The 18,617-nt window shown below is 48.2% G+C and overlaps 1 long non-coding RNA gene across 2 annotated transcripts; it reads right to left on the reverse strand.

The window, feature by feature from the left end:
• Positions 1-4,273: 4,273 nt before the first annotated feature.
• Positions 4,274-17,932, reverse strand: LOC119155080. Of its 2 annotated transcripts, XR_005106600.1 has the most exons (5): positions 17,823-17,932; positions 17,178-17,285; positions 10,473-10,793; positions 8,087-8,690; positions 4,274-7,136 (listed from the first exon to the last, which is right to left on the reverse strand). It is a non-coding gene; the product is annotated as an uncharacterized LOC119155080 (long non-coding RNA). The 2 variants fall into 2 exon arrangements; XR_005106601.1 differs by lacking the exon at positions 17,178-17,285 and having other exon boundaries at positions 17,823-17,922.
• Positions 17,933-18,617: the final 685 nt, after the last annotated feature.

An 18,617-nucleotide genomic window follows, 5' to 3' on the forward strand; every position in this document is an offset into this window, starting at 1 on the left:
TCTGCTGCGTGGGGAAGGCGGTTAAAATAGGCCCCTACACGTGACTGCTCCGCTGCTGACACCAACGCGACCCCTGCCCCTGTGAGCAGCACCTCCAGCCTGAGCCCCCCACCTCCCGCCTGAGCCTCTCACCTCCAGCCTTAGCCCCCCACCTCCAGCCTGAGCCCCCCAGCCCCTGCGTGCAGACTGCATGGCACCCACTGCGCCTCCCTGCTCTGCCCATACTCTGGATTTTCTTCTTTTTACCCCACCAGCTCACTCCGGTGGGAGCTACGGAGCGCTTGCCCAGGGATGGCCGGCCCAAGGACCTCTGCGGCTGGAGCAGGAGCCTTCCTCCCATTGCAACTATTCCTAATCTGAGGAGGAGCACCGGTGTGGAACCGTGCTGCCAGCCTGCTCCCTCCTGCCGTGTGCCCGGGCCACCGGCCCTGGGTTGGCCTTAGCGCTTCATTTAACTGGAAGCTCACAAGTGCCTGTAAGGGCTCCCACACCTCCAGGAACCGCTCTGTAGTGTGTCTGGGATTTTTAGAAATCCCCGTGAACATTTTGGCTTGTGAGTCCTTGTGATTCTCCAGCTAGTCTGTCCCTCCGGGTAGTGGAAGAAGCCTAAGTGGTTTAAAAGAAGGCAGTTTTTTGAAAAGTGTGGATTGGGAGAAAATGTTTGGAGCTCCCAAACCACCTGCGAAGTAGTGCTGGGTGAACAGCCAGGCTCAGCAGCTCCCAGTGCTCCCAGTGCCACAGCTCGGCCCAGGCGCCTCCTCTTTAGATACACACGCAGCAGGGCGGGGGACGCATCGCTTCTAGCAGTTGCAGACGCTCCGGTGTCAGCCAGGACCCCGCTCCGGGCCGCCGTGGCCTTTGGGGACCTGCTGGCCCCAGCGCCAGCCGGGGCTGCGGGGGCGGGCGGGGGCGCGACCCCCGGCGGGTCGCAGCGTCCAGCCGCGCTCCGGCCGGCTCTGCGCTGGGTGCTGGCAGCGGGTGGCAGAGCGGGGGGACACGGGGACGCCCCCCGCCCTGTGCCGCTCCCGCAGCTGCCACGCACCCCCCGCCGCCTCCCCCGCCCCGGCGGGTCCCGGCCCCGCGCCCCCAGCTGCAGTAGCGGGGCCCGCCCGCAGGTGCCGCCCGACTCCGCCGGCAGCGCCTCGGCGGGGGCCCGGCCCGGCGCCCACGGCCCGGCTGGGTACCCACGGCCCCCCGGGCACCCCTGCGCACCCCCGGCCTCACGGCACCCCCGGGCACTCCCGGCCTCCCGGCACCCCGGCCCGGCTGGGCACCCCCGGCCTCCTGGGCACCCCCGGACCCCGGGCACCCCCGGCCCCCCGGGCACCCCCGCGCCCCCGGGCACCCCCGCGCCCCCGGGCATCCCCGGCCCGCGGGGAGGAGGGCACTGTGCGGGTCGGCCGGGCAAAGGGTGCAGACACCCCGCGTGTGGCACAGCAGCTGCAGCCCGGGGGCGCTTGAGCAGCTGGGGCACCATCCTGGGAGGTGCTGGTGCTGCGTCTGTTTGGGACACGATAGGTTTCTCCGAAGGGAGAGTGCGCACCCCGAAAGTGGAGAGCCGGGCTTTCGGTGGGTATTCTGGCTAATTTTCTGATGGGCGGAGGTGGCCACTGCCTGGAGAGCGCGGGCAGCGGGGAGCGGGGAGCATGGCACAAAGCAGCACCCGCAAAGCTTGTTTTCCTCCTCAAGAACTCCAATAACTCCAGGCGGGACGCTAGGGAGCAGGAAGCCTCTGGATGAGTGTCTGAGAGGAGTCAGGCTGTGTCAGGACTATGATAGAGCCAGGCTCCCAATGGGCCTGCAAGGGACCATCTGATGACAAAATCCCATCACCGGTTGCACGATGCCCACCTCCAGAGCACGCCAGCACCGGCCTCCCTGGAGTGGCAGCGTGGGCTGATTCCTCCCAGGGTGTTTCCAGCTTGCGTGCTCCTTTGAGAGGCTGGCAGGTCATGAAACTGGATGTGTGAAGGCTGCGGAGATGTTTTCCTGTAAAAAAGCCTCTTCCTCCCACCACCTACCTGGGCCTTTGAAAGCTTTCCAAGCAGCAGAGTGTAGTTTGACTGGAGTGACCAAAAGAGATGCACCTGGGACTGGGAGCTCTGCGGAGGCAATGGGGCTTGAGCTACTACAGCCCAAGTGGGAGTTACAGGAGAAGCGGCTCCTCGCTGTCACCCCACAGAAAGCGCTTGTCAGGGCCCAGATGGTAAAGGCCGCGTTCATCCTGTCCCTGAATATGTAGCTCCTGTCTCCTGAGGGCAGCCCAAGGACAGGAGGAGATGCCACCTCACAGGTGGTGTGTTCAAAGACCTGGCACATGCAGGTGCAGGAGGCAGAGCTGCCCTGGGGACCAGCCCTGCTCCAGGGTGTAAATCCACCCTGTGTGTCCTAGTCACAGAGCTGTCTTTGCTGAATACCTGGTTTAAGCTGTGCAGTCCCATCACACCTAATTTATTCCCTTTTGATGAATACCTGGGTACCCTTTACAGCCTTTTTTATTCTTTTAAGGCCCCAGAGCTGCCCAGGGAATGTCAGAGCCACATTTCACATACTACTCCATACATTAGCTATCATGTAGCTAAGTCCCCGTGACTGCTCCCATGCTGACTTAAGAGTCATTCTGGCTGGGGCCATGTTTTTCCCACAGGGGCCTGAAGTGTCAAAATCGTCTCTCCTGTACTCAAGCTTGAAGATAAAGCAACAACTTAAAGTTCTGGAGTGTGGCTCTCTGCAGGTTGTACAGCAAAGTTTAAAAGGGAATTCTGCACTACCAGGAGCAACACAACTATAAATTCTATCACATTTAGGGGGAAAAGGGTGGATTAGTTTGATTTCCTAATGTAACAGAGCTTATGTAATCACATTGTATATCAGCGTACTCATATTCTTCCAAATTCTTCTCTTTAAAAACTTATTACCCCTTTGGACAGTTTTATCGAAAACTGAGAGAGGTATAAAGCTCAGTTCCTACATTTGCAAACAGCTAGGTTGAGAATGACTCTGCCTGGGCTGCAACTGTGAGAAAGACCAACACATGCTGTCAGACCTTATTAGACACCAGAGAATCCACACAGATCTGACATTTGATTCATGCCCTAACTGTGGGAAAAGCTTCAGTCAGAGTTTGTGCCCTCTCAGGCACCCAGGTCAGTCCCCCAGGAGACGCCAGCCTGCTGAAAGCCAGACTCGGCAGATTCTGCAGCTCCCAGAGCTGTTTGTTTGCTTTTCAGTGCCAAGCTGGGAGGGGGCAGGCAGGGAGAAGGAGCTTAGCAGAAGTCTTAGCCAAAAGGATGCTGGTGTTCGAGGATGGGACTAGGAGCGGTGCAGGCACTGCAGCCCCAAAGGCTGCCACTGGCATTGTAGAGATGTCCTCCTTGAAAGAATCACTGCAAATTATCTGCTCTGCTGCCAGGCGGTACAGGCTGACAGGGCCTTGGGGGCACTAACCCATATTCCCACCGCAGTTTTCATCTGAGCCTCTCAGTGACGTACAGACTTTCTCTCAAACTCTCATCACTGTTTGAGAAACGGCTGAACAGTTGTTATGAAGGATGTCAGAAGTTGGAACTGGTGACAATAAGGACAAAAGTGAGGTGGCTGGACTCTTCTGGTTACTTTTGGTTGAAATCAAGGAAGGCAGAGGAGATCTGGACCACTGTGCCCTTTCCTTGACCACAAGACGGACAGTGAAAAAGGTTGGATCAAATCCAGTCTGTTCCAACCTATGCTGTGATAGTTCAAAAGCATCTCTGACTTTTTAAAATGTAGGAGGAGTTGAAAGACACTCTGGAGAACTTCCATCTGTAAAAACGGGCACAGTTTGGTCTGGTCTCTGTACAAAAGTCCACACGCAGGTGGAACAGCTCCTGCAGGTATGTTGGAGAACTAGTGGAAAGTCTCTGCTCTTTGGCTGCAGGGGGAAGGTGATGTAGATGACAGAGACAGAAAAAGTGTATTTGAGGGGAAGGTTTGAGAAGTCAAGTGTCTATAGCAAAAAATACTTTGCATCAGAGGGGAAGGTAAAGATATTCTTTGCTGTGTAATCTAGCCCGAGAACTATATTCTCTGATTTTTATTCTACTTGCATTAAAAGCCTCTTCCATCGCTTATTCATCTCTAAATTGTTTTGTAGACACAGTCCATTAGAAACCTGCTCTGTTGAATAGCAAAGTAATGAATCTTTGTGCTTCCATTTTCCCCATCTGAACTGGAAAGTGTTTTTCTCACACAATCTCAGTCTTGAGCAGTAATAACAAAACCACAACTTCTGTTGCAGTTCTTTATTTGCAGGTTGTATTCCTCTGTAGACACATCTAAACACAAGTGTACATGACCTGCTCGTGACAAGACAGCAGAAAATTATGGTTATGACTGTGTGAACAAATACCGTTCTGATATTTCTGTTTTAATGCAGCAAGGTCCACGATTCGCTGTCAGGAAAACCTGCTCATGACTGTGAGGTTTCTCACTTGCAGGCTAAACTGAGAACTCCTATATGCAGAACAAGAACCTTTGTATATGATTTTTGGTTTAACACTGTACAATCCCTATTTCTAGTTGATCAGGTGACACTGAAATGGATAAAGCTTCAATTATGTCCCGACTTACGTGTTTTCAATTTCAGAGCAAACACAATCAAGTTGAAGGATTTACATTTACACGTACTTCTTCCATTAGCAAGATCCTGGGCTAAGTCATGTGGCCAACCCGCCTGTTCCTCTAGCGCTTGCACACTGCAGGCACTGAAGGCCCATCTACCGTAGCTGAAGCTGTTAGATGGGTTGGGGAACAATTTATTTAACTTAGTAGCTGAAACGTCAGGCTATTCCAGGTCCTCCATCCTGATTCATCAGCTGTCTTCAATTATTCTAAAGAGTTCCTCAAAGTTTCAGGGTCTTCTAATAAATATTCTACCTCTTTCATCTTCTAGTCTTGCCTTTCTATGACTCCATTGTAACACAAAAGTGGTGTGAGATGGAGTAAAGGAGAGCAGGGTGCTGCGCACTGAGGGAACGTTGGCTCAGATGCTATTTCTCAAGCTATATCTCGATGTTAGATTCTCCTCAGTCGAGGGGAATATAGATGCTTCCTCACTTTCCCCTTTCTGTAATGGATGTGGGACAGAGGGAAGGTATTATTTGACATCCCTGCACTCTTCAGATGTTTTTCATTACAGAAGTAAAAGTGTCAAAAATAAGAGCTTCCACCCTGCCTTAAAGTTCTTGGTTCAGTGTGGGAGGCACTGTTTCTGAAGGGAAAGGGTTTATTTTTTCTCAGTCTTGAATCAATCTCGGCTTTCCCTGCTGTGCCTGCTGGAGGAGGAGGGGAGGGTTGGCAGGCTTGTGTGTGAGGATTCATTTCCTCCAGGTCACCAACCAACCATCAGATAGCACTAGGGTTCAGCTGCCATGAGCCCCAACTGAATTTGACCCAGAGGCTCTGCACAAGATGCCTGCCAGCCAGGGTGCCTTGGGGACGCTCCCCTGCCCTGCTGCTTGTAGCAAACCCCCCCGTCTGCTTCTCCTGCTGGGAATGGGTGTTAGGAGAGGTCAGAGACTCTCTGGTCTGAGCCCTGTTGGAGCTCCTCACTTTCTATTTTCCAAGACCTGTGCTAGGGACAGACTTAAAAGTATCCCTAGAACAAATTGACTGAGGCATCCTCCTTCTGACATGCTCCTGGGATAAGATGAAGCGAGCTGTTTGCTCCCTCCCCAGCCCCTTTTCCTGGTGACACAGATATAGGCCATGCAGCTCTTCCTCTGTTTTGGCAAAGGGAGGGGCAGTTTCCTGTTTTTATACAGAAATTAGATTGATCCAGGATGCCTTTGTGCTTCTGCTGGTCCTGATGCCTGCAAAGGGGCTAACCGTGTGTGTACGCAGGCTCTGTGGCTTTTACTGCAGCTTTCCTGCTCGCTGCTAGCATCAAGCCTTTGATCTTCCCTTCCCTGCACTGCACCATGGCTAGAGCCTTGGGGTTGAGATGTATAGAGGGTCACCCCTCTGACCAGCGCTGGAGGCTCCCAAGCACCACTAAAAAGCTTTTCCTGCAAAAAGGGGTCTGCTTTTCCATTCGCCCACTGCAGGGTGTTTCCAGGTTCCTGGGGCAGTAATGCAGTTCCATCCTGCTCCAGCTATGGGCCTGCCCATCCAAGGCCAGGTCTGTATCTGACATTAACATCCCAGGAATCTGCTCCAGGCAGGCAGGAATAAAGTAGAGAGACATGTTTACAACTGCTGGGGGGGGCGGGCAGAGAGCACCAGCGGGGGAGCAGACACAGCCCAGTGTAACAGTTTCATGGTCTAGCTGTCACCGTCACGGAATTGGTCTTGAATAAGGAGAAATGGAAAGCAAGCAGCAAGTCAGTTTTGCTCAGTGCTTTGGCCACAATTAATAAGGGAATGGGGCAAAAGCAGTAAGTAATTAAGTTGGCCGATAGCAGAGCTCTGTCCAGAGCAGGAATGTGCTGCATGCTGTCACGCTATAATTAGCAACATTTTGTTATAGTGCTTTTTCTTTCCTTGAAGAATCCCAAAAAGCTTCACAAAATGCACTTGGTTAAAATCACCAGCTCCCCTTGGGGAGAGAGGTGCCACATCTGCAATGCACTCATCCCATGTGGTGGAACAGCCTGGGGCTGGCAGAGGGAGTAGGATGAGGCTTTTCCTCCAAGGACACCCACTGGGAGACACAGGTTCCCTCTGCCGGGGGTGACCTGTGAAATGGGTGATTTTGCCTGTGAGAAAGCTGGGGTATGGAGAGGTGAGGTGGCTTTCTAAGGTCACTAAGTGAGTCATGGGTAAGGCTAGGAATAGAAGCCAGCAGTCAGGCTCCCAGCTGCTGTACCTATGGTTATTTCTGTTTATGCTCTTCACTTCTCTTGCCCATGGTTTACTGAGTGCATTCCAAGAGTAACTTGCCTGCCAAACTTCCTCCCCTTTAAAACCAGAAATGGACAGATAAGATAGTAGAAGAAATCAGTTTAACTGCTGGTATGTGCACAAACATACCTGAACTCTGTCCAAGTTATCAGCCAGTCTTTTTTTTTAATGCTCTTTTGGGGCAGGAGAAATGCCTCCAGTCTCAAAGTGCCTATGGCAGTTTGCTGGCAGGATATCAGATGATTTATTTCCTTCGCCTGTGGTCAAAAGGAGAAAAAATAAAGCAAAAAATAAAGAAGGCAATCATGTTAGACATAGCAAAACACAGTCAAGTGACTCCAATATAAATCCCATGAAGGCAATGGGAGAACTGTGGCTCTGGGAATTAGGAGTTTAGACTGCAAACCGAAATAAAACTGAAACCCCAAATAAATGCTGTGTTCTCCCCCAATAAATTTTCCCAGAATGCCTTATCTAACTCTCAGTGAAGGTCTGGAGACTTTCTTCTACCAACTTGAGTTGTAAATCAGATTGGGCCCAAGGCCAGAGTATCTGAAAAGCCTTAAATCAGGGGGTAACAATTTGGCTCTTTGTTATTCTTAGGGGGAGCAAAATTAGACTGCTGTGTCAACTGATGTTCAGAGGCAGCATAAAAAGGTTAATTCAGGTAGCAGAACTGACACAGAGTCAGACTGTTAATTCAAATGGAAGCACTGTCCTGGCACAAGTGACCAAAAATGCCACGCTGTGTCTGCCAGTCTGCTATCCAAAAGCAGGCACTGACCACAGAGACAGGCTTGCCTACTTTGTGACATGAGCTCTCTAAGTTCACTCCATCCACCCTTTGTCATGGATCAGCAGATGCGCTGCCCTTGCACCCTTGCATCCCAGTACAGTATCCTGTCACAGCACTCTCCAAACTATCAAGCTGCAACAAGGTCTTTTACCATCTCATACCAACATACTCTTCATGCCAGTCCCTCTGCTGCCTTCTCCTGTCTCACCTCATCCAGGGCATGTGTCTTGTCTCTGCTTCTTCCTCTCTCACCTTCCTTTCCTCAGCTGCTCTCTTTTCATTGGCTCTCAACCACTTAACTTAACCAGCCACAGCTGCACCTTATCTACATCAGCCAACCCACAGTTGTGTACTATCAATGCTAATTAACCCAGCTTCATTCCTCTACAGTATCCCATCACTTCTTCATACCTCTTGGCTCTCCCTGGTCTTTCCTTTCCGCTGTGTTTCCTTCTTTTTGCATTTTGTTCTTTATTTTTCTATTTGCAATGCTTTTATTGCAGTCTTGTTTTACGGTTCTCTTCATTCCCTGACTTGAGAGGGGATCTGCTATGTAAGGCATGCAGAAGCTACTGCTGCTGGTGCAAATGCCCTAGAAGAGCAGGGACATGCCTGGGTCAGCAGGCTGCCGTCTGAGCCTCAGGATGCAGCCCTGAGCTTTTCTGTCAGTGATCTGAGCCATGGAAGCAGGGAGCTGCCTGATCTTTGGCCAGGAGGAATTCAGCAGTGTGGTTCTCTGTTTCTTCTTCTCTGCTTTGCTGGATTCTTCCCAACCTTCTCTGGGATCTTTGCAGAGGGATCAGACCACAATAACGTTGGTTTGGTCCCCAGACATCTTGTATACACAGGCTATCCACTTCTATGAGGTGATTTTTGCAGAGTGTCCCAGGCATAAAAGCTGACCTCTCCTCTTTGCCCTCGCGGTGATTCCCTGATGATAGAGCTGGTGAGTAGTGTACAACCAAGCTCTCCCTCCTCCTGCCAGTCCTGGCTCTGCACGCTGGAGTTCCAGGTCCTTTCACAGAAATTAACATTTACTTTAAGAACTAAAATAAACAAAACCAAATAAATCTCCTAATAAAATAAGATCAATAAAAACATAGCCAAGTGCTTTGTTTTGCTTAGAAGATGCATCTTTGTGCATATCCACTTGTGTGTTGCCAAGTTTTGGAAATCAGCAAAGGCTGACATTGTTTACTGCAAATTAAAGACCCTCTGGAGACACTCTGTCTTGCTTTCCAGAGTAGCCTCGGGCTGGGGGAGGGAGGCAGTTGGACAGTAGCATAGAAGAAACCCTGTTCCAGTGTTGCTAACTATAGCATTAATTTCAGAGTCATAAATAACTTCAGTACCATGGTTACAGCACCAGCCAAGTATGATATCATTTAGTTTAGGATTAGGGAAAAATATCTTCCTTGAGGCTGTGGGTTCTAAAATAAGCAACTTTTCCAGAATGGGTTTTCTCCCAAAGACTACACAGAGAAACTCCAGCCTGTAGCTGTAAATTACAAGGATTACTTTGGTAAAACTGACTGGATGAGAAGTGTCAGCAGGTAAAATGGCTCAGAGGGTAGATTCTTCTGAGTTCCTCAGTGAATGACAGCCTGGCACTCTGTCAGTTTTCTTAGAAAACAGCACCTTCTGTGAATGAGAGAAAGTGTAGATTTTTCCAACCAGAGTTCTGTATTATGAAGACATGCAGAAGCACAGGCCCCTTAAGAAATCAGATGCCACTACTGACCATTAGAAAGATGGATTGAGAGATCGGCGGTGACAGTTCCCATGGCTGCATGGACATTATAGTAACTGCGCAAGCAAATGACAGCTAGCGTGCATCCATTGGTCCAGTCAAACAAACAAGTGTGATATTTGTATTACAAAATCTACACACAATTACATGCATGTACCACTCTGCAGGACCTTGGGAGCAACAGTGAAAAGGCTGCTGTGAGAGAGATCCTGAATATGAGTTACTATAGTACAGCATTATAATGGACTACAAGAACCTCAAATGGGACAAGCGGCTCGTGAGGAGGCATAATAAGAGAATTATGGAGAAACAGGCCCTTTAAATACTGAAAAAATGGTCATAGGTTGATGATACAGGAAATCTGGCTCTAGGGCTCCTGGATACAAAATGCTAGACCACACAACCCAAAGCACTGATCCCATTCAAAATTGTTCAAAAAGTTATGACATTAAATCTGTATTGGTAGGCTTTATGCCAGATTAGATATTGTCTTTCTTCCTGCTGCCGGCATAAAGCCAGCATAAACGCTGTATTATGTACTCTGGCTAATTCAACAGAAACGTAATTGTGTGCCCAGGCATGATCTGGATTGAATTTGTCCTGCTAAATGATCCAGTAGTGCTCAAACCTGGTATAAGGGACCATAGAATTGCGGTACAAACTTCCATTTCAAATTTCATGTTTTCTCTAATGTAAGGCAAGAGAATTTTGCCACATTATGTCTGTTATATATATATATTATATCACAAATGTCTGTGATAACTGTTGAAATGTTTTACCTCAGTTTAATGCCATTTCGCAGCACAGATTAGAGTGTTCCCACCCCCCCCACCCCGTGAAAAGCAGTGGAAGAGCTTGAACGCAATTTTAAAAAAGAAATGTACTTTTTATTTCTGCTCTTCCTGCCTCTAACCATACAGAGAACACCTGAAAAGTGACATTTCAGCATAAGCTGAACAAGACTGATTGATACACTGTGTTCATCAGCCCTGCCTCTCACTGCTACAGCCTGATCCCTGCTGATAGATTCTCTGGTGGTTAACTTACCCCCAGCTCCTGATAGCAGTCTCAAGTTTTGAGGCAATTGCAGGCTTCTGCAGCTCTGAGCAGCCTGAGGACCACAGCTTCTTTCTTTTGCTCTGTCTATGCTAGGCTTAGCTTCTTTGAAGTAACTGTTACCCATCATGATGTGGGAGGCCAGCATGGTTTTCATTTTCTTAGCAGTGGATTCAGCAAATACCAGATACCTTGTCCTCTCTTGGGCTGTGCTAAATGGAGGGATGCTTTTGGTTTGGGAATAGTCCTCTGTGTGTACGAATCTCACTGTCTTGAAGCTATCTTTATTTCAGCTGTGAATTGCAAAGCAACCTGAAAGGGAAAAAAAAAAAAAGAGGAAGATGACAGGAGAATTGTATTTGTATATGAGGACAGAGGTTTCTTGAGTTACCTGGTGTGCTTTAAATGAAAAAATACAAAGGCTATCTGGCCAAGGGAGTGGCTAGAAGAGGTCAGCTGACATTAGTCCTGATTTGCAGTACCAACAGTTTCTTTAATATGGCCAGTGAATAAAAGTATTGCTTTCAAGCTCAGAAGATACGCTGCTTGCTTGTGGCTTTGATGCTGACCTGTCCTTTAACACCAGCAAACTCAAATCTTTGTAATTTCTCATACTATGCCCATTTTCTCCACCTTGATTGCAGGACATCTGTTCACTGCCTAATAATACAGGACCCTGACCTACACTGCGATTTCTACCACCTCGTAGGGCATCACTCTTACAATGACCCAGTCTTCATTTTATTCGGGTTATTTAGAGCTTCACTGTTTTGTTAAAACTCTCTGCTGTTGGGGAAGGGAGTCAGGTCTGGTCCACTTGAGAGCTTTTGCAAGCTGTTGAGCTGCAGTATGCCAGACAACCTAGTCTGTAGTTGGGATGGGGCCTGGATAGTCCAAGGAGCCCTCTTTCCCGCAAGAAGAAACCATCTGCGAGAGCTGTGTGTGCCATCTCTACTTGGAAACCCCTGGAAGCTCTTCTCAAATGTAGTTTAGAAATATGCAGACAATTACGTATCACTGCTATTGTACTAAGACTGCCAACTGTGGGGTCAGGTTGTCCCCTTTGTTTTCCAGTAATTACTATTTTTAGTTCAGGTTTCATGAACCCAAAGGTCCTCTGGCTATGCTCTGTACAGCTTCATAGAAGACAGATGGGGCATTACAGATGCAGTGTACTTAGTCCCTGACACTTCATGAGATTCAAAGTCCAATTCAGTTGATTAAAGAATGATGTTTTCAAGTTCCGAGAAAAGCTGTCTCTGGATAGAAGCAGAATACCTGCAGCAGAAAAACAACCTAACAGGGAATAATTTCACCTGCACAGTAAAACAAGAAGATGTAAGTGTTTAGGGATCATGGGAAAAGTGGCTTGTTTTGGTAGCTCTGACCATGTCAGCTTGTCAAGTGCGAGATTTGTGGCCTCCCTCAATGCCAAGGCAGTCTGTAACCTAAAACAAAAGCCTAAAAAAAAAGGAACTAGGTGACCAGGCATTGACCAGAGTAAGTCAGCGTAGAAGCCAGGCCAGGCCGTGTTCCTGGAACTGCAGTTCAATCTCAGTCCAAACATCGAGGTCACCAGTGGCCATCCCATCTGCAGTGTGAGCTGAGGGCATGAGTCAAAGCCACAAAAGGCTGCCATGACCTTGCCAAGTACAAAAAGCGCAAAGATGCTAGACACTGTCGTGTGTGTGCTGATTACTTCTGGCTGAAAGCAATAGAGGAGGTACAAGGTACAAGCCTCAAATACATGGGTGATCAAGAAATCCCAATACATCTGTTGTTCAGAAAGCACAATATAGATTCTAACCTTCCACATATATCAATCAACTGATCCTTATGAGAGGCCTGGGAAGATCCCAAGTAGCACAATTCTCATTTTACTGAGGCCACAAAGAGTAACTAGCTGACTAAAGATTGCAAACATCAGCGCTCATATTAAAACTGAGACTTGGAGAGTTCTTAGCCTCACCACTTGCTGCTGATATGTACCTGTAGCACGCATGGCAGCTAGGGAGCACTGGCCAGAATCCTGATGTTGGGAAACCACAGCTCTCAAATAAAGGACTGCCACACAAACACAGAGGTCTCACATTTAGGATGTCACCATGACAGAGAAGCCCAGACAGGCAGGGTTAGGTCAACACTTCTGAAAACAGTCTGTTTAAAACAAAAACTACTGTTGAATTTAGCTTGTTACTACTGAACAGGTTCCTTGGAGTAACACCAGTATTGTAGGATACAACTTGAACTCTAGCTCCTGGTTTCAGCCCTCAGTGTAAAACATAGCTGACTGCAGATTAACACAAGGTGGCCAATGGCTGCAGGTGAAAATTATACTAAAGGTTGATTGAACACAGATATGGCTGAAATTTGGTGAGGTGCCTGCCAAAGCTGAAAGGCCTGGGGAGAACGAATACAAACCCATGGGCAAATGATGGGAGCCAAGACTATTTCTCACCAAGCTATGTGAACCAAACCTGTCAAGTTTCACACGAAGGGCAGCCCAAGGCATACTCGTTTAGCTCTCAGAAACTGGAATTTATGCATAAATATGTGACAGCCTGTGGTAACCAGAGACTATTCTTATCACAGGAAACGCTGCTGGTCAGGAGGAACAAATGTGTTTGGTCCCCCAGCACCAACAAGCTTTTGACTTTGTCTGTGCTACAAAGATCCTTGGGTTTATTTCATTGGCAACGCTGTTAGTAACAAAAGAGACTAAGTAAATCCATTGACTTACACACAAGCTAACAAGACACGGAGAGCAACATGTTCAGAGCAGAGGGATATAGTGGAGTCTAAGCAGTCTGCCTTTGCCTCAGCTGGGTTCTCCTTAGCTTGATTTGTACCCTGATGAACATGACTAGCAGGAAGATAAATTGACTTCATTTACATATTAATACAAAAGAAGAAAGTTTAGGGTGTTTGGAGGGTTTATAACACACAATGGAAGGTGGGTGGCAGTTTAAGTGAGACTAGAAGAATCTAATTGAGTGTAAAGGAGGTTAAATTTCTGCCAAAGCTCAGTTTCAGGAGCTGCCAGAAGATGCCAACTTATCTCAATTTAGGATCCATCAAAGTAGTATTAGAATTTGGCCTTAAGCATTGAGTAAGCAGCTTTATGTGCCTGTGGGAGGGAGTGATACCCTAACAATAGTAGGAGTGGTGCATGGTGCATGCAAATTACTCTGAATACATTTGCTCTTCACAGTGGATTTTGTATGAGGATGGAAAGGAAATTAATTTCTTTTTAAAATAAAGCCCAAGATGTTTGTAGTTATTAAGATCAGTGAGTGATTTCAGTGAAAAATTACCTCTTGTGCAATAAAAACTGCTGTATTATAGCTCGGAAAACATGTTTTGTAACAGAAATAGTCAATGTTGGGGTTTCTATGTTAACAATAACTGTATTTAAAAAAAACAAACAACAACAAACAAAACCCACAAAACAAATCAACAAAAAGCCCGGAATTTGATTGTAGAAAGAAAAAAACCAGGAAGACACGCCCCTCCCCCCCCAAAAAAAAACCCAACCAAAGAAAAAAGAAAACTTCTTAGAAAGATACTTGAAAAGGGGTTTTGTAAGTAGATTTAAAAGAAAAGCTGCTAAAGACAGAAAATGGCTTTCTATAAATGAAGAATCCTTTCATTTGTGCTGCTCTTACAAAACAACGCAGGAAATCACACAGGATGCTGCTGATGAGGAGGAGGAAGTGGTTTTAAGGATGACATTGGACTCTGCAAGTGGGATGCCAGACATACCTAAGCATATGTCTTTCTGCCCGTTAATATACCATGAACTGCTTCTGCTTTCTCTGCCTCTGCAGGCAGAGGAGCAGCGCACACTACAGTTAACTCAGGGAGCTTGATCTGAAGCTTCTGTGGCTCATGACTAAACAGGGCCAATCTGTCTCGTAATCTCTTGCTTCAGGGTGCTGTGGTTACAAAACCTGTCAGGAACTGAAACTTTTGAAGTCTTACCCAGTTGTCTGGTGAAGGACCCACCCACTCTGAGTCCCATTTGACTCAGACACATCATATGGGAAGCAGGCAACGTATGAGAAGGCCTTACTATAGAAATAGGGCAAAGTATTTGACTTCTGCAGAACTCAAGGCTGCCTTTGCCATTTTAAAGTGGTTACAGTAAACAAGATAATCCATGTTTATTGTGCTCCTTGGCGTGTTGTTTTCCTTTCACTCTTGATGTGGTGTGCAGGTTCAAAGGCACCAGCACAATACCTCTTTGCTTCAACAGAAGACTGCATGTGCTCAGCCCTGCGTGACTGCTGTGATAGCGTATGCATCTACTGTAACTGCAAATGAAAACAGTTTCAGTTCTAGCTAGTCATTTGCTACCATTTTGAATACACTTCAAAATAACTGCACACAACGCATACAGATACACCTACATAATTTTTGTATGTGTATATATATTTTTATATATATATTTGGCATACTTTCAGTGAAGGTGCCTGTGTATTTCTGCACAGACTCCATGCCTGTGCTTCTTCTACTGTATAGGAAATGTAGCTTAGATTATTTTCAGCTAACCTATACTGCTTTTAGGAAGTTAAGTTCAGCTCAATAGCCACATGAAGCTGAAAAATCTTAAATTTCTATCAGTGCCCTTAAATAAATCCAAATCAGAGTAAAATAGTTATTCATGAGGCTCACTCATAAATAGTTCATTAAAACGTTGTATTGGTGAGCCTATAACAAAATGCAGTCTTTCACCTCCATGCTGTTTCTTAACTCACGATCAGAAATTCAGGAGACTGACTCCACAGTACTTAATCAGAGCCAGCGCAGATCTAACTGCCTGTTCACTGGTCTTGAATTGCCAAATGCAGTAATGCATCAATTCTATCAACTCCTAGTACAAAACTGAAATGCATTTTCCTGCTAAGTGTCACCTAAGCATCAGAGGAATGAGTTTCAGAGGTGAAAAAACCCCACACAGCTGTGTGGCTCAAAGGGTCCCTTGCTTCAGTGACACCTGCCCTATCTGTCCTCATGCAGGTGAAGTGTGCTGTGTGCCTTCCATGCAAAATGTGGCTTAATTCCTGACTTCTGTAGTGATGCAAGAAACAGCTTTTCAACACTAAGAAAATACTATGGACAAGAAAATAGGAAAATATATGGTCACGTTTTAAATAAGCAATTTATAAAATACAACTCAATTTCCAATCAGCTTGAAAAAAAATTACCCTTGCCTAACAAACAAGGCCCACCTGCAGTTTGGCTTTTTAGTGTCAAGGTTTCTCTTCGCTGATGGAAAAGGCCTTTGTGTGGGTTAAAGCTTTATAAATGGTTGCACACTGAGGTTTAGTGCTTATGCAGTTTCTCAAGAAGAGGTCAGCCCCTGGTATTCGTGGTACATTGTTTTTTGTGATGATGATGAGACAAGTGAGCTCCTTGTTCCACACCACTCTAAAAGTTATCAAAGAAAAGCCCTGGAGCAGGAAGACCTGGGGCTAAGGTTATCCCCACAGCTGCCTTTCCTGAGCTCCATCCATTCCCTGGGCAGAAGAGTCCCGGAGAGCAAGGATTGCTTCAGTGCACTGCACTCCCAGACGGAAAACATTTTTGCAAATGAAGTAAAGATGGATTTCCCCAAAAACACTGTATCACATTTCCTAGGCTAGTGCAAAGCACTTAAGATTGTCTGGATTGCTGCTCCTTTGGTGTGGATGCAGCCATGCACGTTTGACCTGAACACAGGCTCCCAGTGTGAACATGGTGGCTGTCTTGGCTCCCACAGCTGGCTTTCCACCCCAGGTAAGTCTCAGGGTGAAAACTTCTTGGAGGCACCCTGTGAGGTCCTGGGTATTGCCTGGGTGTGTGGAGGCCTCATGGCCTTGCAGTCTGGCCCTGCGTGAGCCTTGATTTTCAGAAGAGCTCAGCTGCCATCCGCACGCTCATTTCAGTGGCCAGGCTTTGAAAACAGCTCAGCTTTTTAGAGATTGAACTGTGGCAAATCTGGTCAGCTGTGTAACAAAAGGAGCTGTCACACACTAATTCATAGTCATTCGATCTCTAAGAAAAGCCACTTAGCAGATCTGGAGAAAGGCTGAAGATGATAAGGAAAGAACTCATTAAACTGATAGAATTAGAGATCTCTCTTAGCCTTCTGCCCGCCTGACATTTGCCACCTGTCACTCACTCTGTTTCTGTAACTCGGAACAGTAGGTTTTGGGAGCTGAGATTGTGTCTTCCTACATCTTCTGCTTAAAGTCCTTTTAACATTACATAATTACCAAGAATACAAAGGGAAAATGGTATGAAAGCTGCTGAAATCCAGTTTTTGTGATGCTGCTCTTGACAGCAAAAAGTCCCTTCTATCTCAAGAATCCTTTACACAAAGTACATCTCCTAAATAAAACATGTTAAGAATCAAAAAAAACCCCAAACCAACAAACCAAACCAACAAAGCTCTCTAGAAAACCTCTGTAACTAACACATTGCTGGAGCTGATGACCACAGGCAACCTCATAAGCTCATCTGTTGACTCAAATGCTCATTCTGCCAGAGAATAACCCCAAGAGCAGACACCTGGGTTCAAACATCACGAGTCCAGCTTCTCATGGCCTCTGAAGAAATACATTATTTTTTTTAAATTATCTTTTTCCCCAGGAAGGCCTGGAAGAAACTGCAGATTGAGGAACACACCCTGGTCCAAAATCATTAAGGAATTACCTTTTGAATCCTGATGCCCCACAGTTCAGTGTCCTGGGAGAAGGCATCGAAGGGACCTGTCCCTGACTGCCAGCATTGGGCTGAAATGCTGTGTAACTGCAGAGGCTGCTGCTCACCATTACATCGATGATAAATTCATGTAAAAAGAGACAAAAAGGATGCTCCTTTTCGGGTACAGGTCCTGGCCCCCCATTACCAGCGTGGGCAGACCCTGGCACAGCAGCGCCATGTAACACCCCTCCCCAGCACCCCTGCCCACGCCAGGCTGGCAGCTCTGGCCCTGGTGGCTTCCCACAGCCTGCCTTCCCCACACACGGATCTGGGGTTTCCTTTGAGGTCTAGGCATGGTCACAGCACTAGCTGTTACCTTCCCGGCTGGCCCACCCGCTGCAGCACTCGGTGGCACAGGGCTCGGGCTGCCCCCGGCCCCAAAGGGGTTATTTTCTGTCAGGGTTTTCCCTCCTCACTCCCCCACTACCCTCCACTGCTTCAGGGCTTCGCAAGGAGGCCTCAGGGCCTCGGGGACGGCAGCGCGGCGGCCCGGGCGGCCTCTGCGCCGCTCACCGTGGCCTCTGTCCCGCCGGCCGGTCCCTCAAAGCCGGCCGGGGGTGCGGAGCTCCCCCGGTCCCCGACGGCCGCTCTTACCCGTCCCCCTGCCCGCCTGCGCCGCGGCGCGGCCTGCGCCCTCCGCCTGTGTACAGCCGCTGCCATGGCAACGGCGCCGCGCGGGAGCGCCCGCCTGACGGCAGCCGGGCAACAAGGGCCGTGCCGGAGGGGCGTGGTTAGAGTGGAGGGGCGTGGCCGGGGAGGGGGCGTGGCCTGGCGTTGCTAAGGGGGCAGTTGCTAGGGGCGGGGGGAAATGGCGGCGGCGTGGGGAAGATGGCGGTGGGCTCTGGGGCGAAGCTGGGTTTGGTGCTGTGTGGTGCCTGGTCAGCCGGCCTGCCCCGCTGGCCCTGTCCCAAGTGCTCCCCTGGAGCCTTTAGCGTAACCCTGGTAATAACACTGATGAACATTTCTGGGCTCAGCCAGGGCAGGCCGCCCCTCAAGTGCTCTGCAGGCCCCAGTGTGGTGGCCCACCTCCGGTTGGGCCTCTCTTGGTATTTAGCTGAGATAATTATATCATAATTATCATTATTTTCATGGGTGAACTAGTGTGAGTTTTTCTCATCTGTCACTCTCTCTGCTGCCCCCTCATTGCTGACAGAGGTAAGAGCCACTTTATGATTTAATTTACTGCATACTGGTGTTTCTTCGAGAGGTTTCCCCCAGCGGCTCCCACGTGCGGGCCTGGGCTGTGTTTAATATTCTTGACTCTCTGCTCCGTGCCTCAGCTGGGGGGTAATTTCACTAAGAGGCTCTGGAGCAGGGTGGCTGTGTCGGGGAGACTTTGTATCCCTTTGGGCAGTTCACAGCCATCTTGTTTTTCCTCTGCGTGTTATA

The sequence above is a fragment of the Falco rusticolus genome, chromosome 10, assembly GCF_015220075.1.
Source record: "Falco rusticolus isolate bFalRus1 chromosome 10, bFalRus1.pri, whole genome shotgun sequence".
Lineage (NCBI taxonomy): Eukaryota > Metazoa > Chordata > Aves > Falconiformes > Falconidae > Falco > Falco rusticolus.